At 39.5% G+C, this 4,354-nt stretch overlaps 1 protein-coding gene across 1 annotated transcript in view; it reads left to right on the top strand.

Moving 5' to 3' along the window:
- The window catches only part of LOC107593713 (polypeptide N-acetylgalactosaminyltransferase 1-like), a 100,720-nt gene that overhangs the window by 15,234 nt on the left and 81,132 nt on the right, over positions 1–4,354 (top strand). The window lies entirely within an intron of this gene.

Genomic DNA, 4,354 nt, shown 5'->3' on the forward strand with positions numbered 1-4,354 from the left:
TATAATATAAAATTTATTTAAAAATGTTTTTATATTGTACATTATAACGTTGAAATGCTTACATTTACTGCATGCTTGATGTTTGATTTTTCAGTTATATATGTTTTAGACATTTTTATTTTCTATAAATTAAATTTATTTAGACAATGCTACAGAATTTTAAAAATCTATAATTTTGCTGTTAATTATTGACTTAAAATACTTAGTAAGAAATGTGGTTAATTTTTGTTCAACTGAATTAAAAAAAATTTTTTTATTAAAAAATGTATTTAATGCTTTCCCTACTTTTCTTGCTTTCACTACTAACATTCACAATTTTTTAATGTTTAATTATGGAATGTTAATGTTAGTTAACCATTTAAAAAAAACCTTGTTTATCTTGCTCATTTCCACTCGTAGGTCAAAAAAAAAAAACATGCTGGAGGAAGACACTGGGCAGTTGTTTACTACTGGTCACGATGACATCACATCCTGTGCACCAGCTCTGTTTTCTGGGCAGATAGCAGTAGTATCCGTCTTTTGAGAGTTAGGAAGACACATAAGGAGTTAAATGTCCATTTTGTGCATGTGAATAATACCATTTAGTGAGTGGAGTAAGATGAAACCAAAAAAGTGTTAAAGGTCATTGTCTACATTGACATTTCATCATTTTGTCAACAACTCATCATGGGTTTTTGGAAAGGAGGATGTTTTTGTGTGTGTGTGCATGACAATAGACCATATGGGGATTTCCATATCAGACAGGAAGCACTGAGACAGTAAGGAAGCTCTCCAAAAAAGCTCTTCAAATGCACAGTTGGGGGATCTCACCTCAGCAGTCTGCAGACATAATCGCAGCTTAGTGAGATAACAGCGGTGTCAGTAATGCAACAGCATTCTGTGTGTGTGTTCAAAGTCTGTCTTTTCTCTCAATTACTTTATCTTCAGCCTCTTGATGGCCTGTATCAGCTCCTCGCAGCTGAATACACACACTGCATATAGTGTAACCATTGTGTTTGAGAGAGACATTGAGCAGAAGAATGACCTTGTTTATGTGCGTCTGTGCTCCCAATGAGTTTACATATTAATGACATGAATCATCTCTAATTTATCTATGAGCGTGCCACTGTATCAGCTTGTTTTATTGCTGCGGTCATACATGCATTAAGGAGATGGGAAATATTTATGTTTTTGTGTGCATGTTGTGTGTGCTTGTGCCAATGTTAAGCCAGTAGAAATCGCTCTCTGCCTTGGGCTTGAGTGGCCTGAGCTCGTGCACAGACTTAATCTGCCAGAGGCCGAGAACAAGGTCAGCCGCCGGACACTGTGTGCACGTCAATTACCAAACAATAAATAGAATATTGATGAAGCTCTCAATCATAATTGAGAGGCCTATATAATGAGTGAGCTGGAATGATTGCTAACTGGCTGATTCAATCTGAAGCCAATAGCATAATTAGTTTAATTCTTGCGGCCTGACTGTTCCACTTTCCCGATTAAGGTCATCTGATTTGTGCGGCTGAACTTGGAGAACGTGTGTAGCTGCTGGGTTTTAGCATGTTTTTGTGAATCATGGATATTAAAATAAATAATTCAGCGATAATTGTCTTACCCTCATGTTGTTTGAAATTTGGATGGTTTTTTTCCCCTCTGTGGAACCCAGAGGTGTTTTTTAGAATGTATTTTCTGTAAGCGTGAGAGTCAATGATGTAAGAGTGTCCACAATGAAGAAAACAGTATTGAGGATGGAAGAGAGTGTCATTCACTCCCCCCACTGACGATTCCTGAATTCCAGAATTATCTTAAAGATTCCTAAATGCATCTACTTTCGGAAGGCCAAATAAAGTGCTTTTGCTTTCGCCTAGAAACACACAGCGTCTCCCTGACATGGCTGCTTCAACACTAACTGCGGTTACTGAAACCACGCCTTCTTTCTTTGCGTGCACATTTGGGCGGCATTATGCAAATATTTCCACATAGTGAGGTAGATATGTGGGGGCGTGTTAGAACGAGCCGTTTTAGGGGGGCGTGGCAGAGTCTTAACTTTGATAAAGAATATCTCTTTGGTTTTGAGACTTTAGTCTTTGCAACTTCAGGGATCTTATCTATGCACAATCATCTTGTAACACTCCAAAGAAAAAGGAAAACTTGAAATCGCATCATATGACCCCTTTAAAAAAAACAATCAGACATTTAATGATCTCACTGTTTAATTCCCTCACTAGAACTTACATCTGCTCTTTTTGGGTTTTCTCAACTGATGTTAGCATGTAGAGTGAGAGACTGAGACAAAGCAGAGGAATTTGTGTTAATTCTGATCATACAGTCGCTCTCTCTCTCTCTCTCTCTCTCTCTCTGTCTCTCTCTCTGTCTGAGCTCTGATTTGCTTGATTGGTTGGTCTTCTCAGCTCAGCGGCTTTACTGCATTCCTTAGTCTGACCCCCTGAGAGCCGGGCTGAGTTAAAAGGGGTGGAATGTCTCTGTTGTGTCCCTCTCTTTTGCCTCACTCTTTTTGTTTCCTGTTTTCTTTTTAAAATAAATGTAGACATTATTGTATAATTCATGAGAAAAAGAAGTTGTTGGCTGAATGCAGATGGTCTGAATTCCCATATTACGCTAGTTCTGTTTTTAGTAGTTCTTCTTATAGTACTGTAGGACAATTTTTTTTCTGTGCATTAGGGATGGGCGATATAGCCTCAAAATTATATCATGATATTTCAAGAATATTTGTGATAACGATATTTATGTTGATATAGAAAAAAAAAACGTGGAATGTTTTATTGGTGATTGCAGCAGCATTTATTAGAGCAAACAAAATGAAGGGCATTTTCCATCCTTTTCCAATGAGCTACTGTCATCGATGACAGACTATTTAATTTGAAGTGTAAATCTATTGTCATAAGGTGGCAGCAGCAGCTGTGTGTTCAAATATGCTCTAGCCGCTCTCGCGATTCTTTGATGTCATACACCGATCAGTCTGCGCAGCGCTGCTTCAAGTCGAACACACCTATTGGGTTTGTGGTGTTGTTGTTGTGCGCGCTAGGGAACATATATCCACCATACGCCATCATGTCGCTATATCATTGATACCTAGATATGACACTTTTTTTTATCATCGTAAAACAGTTCATAGTTCGGGAAGAAGGAGGCGGGAACCAGTGAACGTTTAAACAAAACTTTTATAAAATAAACACAAAATAGAGCGACAGCCCCTCACGGACGACTTCCACGCACAAACTGAACCAAAACACAAAATAAAGTCCAGGCCTGGTCCTCTCTCGTCCTTCACTGTCATCACTCCTCCTTTTATCCTTCCGGAGCTCCTCCGTGGGACTCGAGACCGGTGAGTGGTGCAGGTGTCGCGCATTACCACTTACTCCACCGGCCTCGCTCCGTTCCACAGCTCTCGGCCCCGCCCCACTCGTCACAATCATGTCAAAATTTATACCGGTATTATCGTGGACGGTATGATATGGCACACCCCTACTGTGCATGTTTTGTTTATTAGTAAAAGGACTTCTTGAATTGGAAAAATTAGGTGATGGAAGCAACTGAGTGCACTAGATGTGGTCATTCACATGTCCTTTATGCTTTAAAGAGAGAGAGAGAAATCTAGATGGAGACAAAAAGCTTTCGAGACATCAGTGTGGTCAGTAAGTCTCAAAATTGCATTTTAGTCTGTTATAGACATTACAGTCTTTGGCTGACCCATATACAGTGGGTACGGAAAGTATTCAGACCCCCTTAAATTTTTCACTCTTTGTTATATTGCAGCCATTTGCTAAAATCATTTAAGTTAATTTTTTTCCTCATTAATGTACACACAGCACCCCATATTGACAGAAAAACACAGAATTGTTGACATTTTTGCAGATTTATTAAAAAAGAAAAACTGAAATATCACATAGTCCTAAGTATTCAGACCCTTTGCTGTGACACTCATATATTTAACTCAGGTGCTGTCCATTTCTTCTGATCATCCTTGAGATGGTTCTACACCTTCATTTGATTCCAGCTGTGTTTGATTATACTGATTGGACTTGATTAGGAAAGCCACACACCTGTCTATATAAGACCTTACAGCTCACAGTGCATGTCAGAGCAAATGAGAATCATCAGGTCAAAAGAACTGCCTGAAGAGCTCAGAGACAGAATTGCGGCAAGGCACAGATCTGGCCAAGGTTACAAAAAAAATGTCTGCTGCACTTAAGGTTCCCAAGAGCACAGTGGCCTCCATAATCCTTAAAGGGAAGACGTTTGGGACGACCAGAACCCTTCCTAAAGCTGACCGTCCGGCCAAACTTAGCTATCGGGGGAGAAGAGCCTTGGATCACTGTGGCTGAGCTCCAGAGATCCAGTCGGGAGATGGGAGAAA

The sequence above is a fragment of the Sinocyclocheilus grahami genome, unplaced genomic scaffold (assembly GCF_001515645.1).
Source record: "Sinocyclocheilus grahami isolate Dianchi unplaced genomic scaffold, SAMN03320097.WGS_v1.1 scaffold175.1, whole genome shotgun sequence".
Taxonomy (NCBI): domain Eukaryota; kingdom Metazoa; phylum Chordata; class Actinopteri; order Cypriniformes; family Cyprinidae; genus Sinocyclocheilus; species Sinocyclocheilus grahami.